Below are 663 nucleotides of genomic sequence, written 5' to 3' on the forward strand. Positions count from 1 at the left end.
GTTCAAGAATACAATAATTTAATAATGGCAACACAGTGAGACTCTGTCTCAAAAAAAAAAAAAAAAAAAAAATGCAAGACTCCTGGAGATATATCTACCAAAAAATGAGCAAGACTTGTATCCAGAAAACTCTAAAACTCTATTAAAAGAGTACCCTAAAGAAATAGAGAGACAATCTTGTTCATGGATAAGACAATATTATAGGTTCATTCTCTCAGACCTGATCTGTAGATTGACTTGATGCCATTCCACTTTAAAAAAAAAAAAAATCCTAATAGAGTTTTTCTTTGCAAGGGGGGGAGGAGAAGGGTACCTGACAAACTGATTTAAATTTTTTTTTTTTAAAAGCTAAAATCCAAATAGCAAAACACTCCTAAAAACGCGTGAAAAAAAGTAGAGCAATTTGCCCTACTTGATATCAAGGTTTACTGATAGTGATATTGTTCAGAAAGAATGGACTATTCAGTAAATGACTCTGAATCAGGAACCAATTGTTATTCGTGTTGTAGAAAAAAAAAATGAGGGTGGATCTCTACATAATGCCACACAAAAACAAAAAACAAAACTATATAAAGTAAGTCCTCACTTAACATTGTCTATAGGTCCTTGGAAACGCAGATTAAGCAAAACGATGTAAAATGAAACCAATTTTTTTTTTTTTTT

General features: G+C 31.2%; 1 protein-coding gene across 1 annotated transcript in view; it reads right to left on the reverse strand.

The window, feature by feature from the left end:
• Window positions 1-663, reverse strand: part of FAM208A (family with sequence similarity 208, member A) — a 56,160-nt gene that overhangs the window by 32,806 nt on the left and 22,691 nt on the right. The window lies entirely within an intron of this gene.

This window comes from Propithecus coquereli, unplaced genomic scaffold (genome assembly GCF_000956105.1).
Source record: "Propithecus coquereli isolate 6110/MARCELLA unplaced genomic scaffold, Pcoq_1.0 Scaffold1, whole genome shotgun sequence".
Taxonomy (NCBI): domain Eukaryota; kingdom Metazoa; phylum Chordata; class Mammalia; order Primates; family Indriidae; genus Propithecus; species Propithecus coquereli.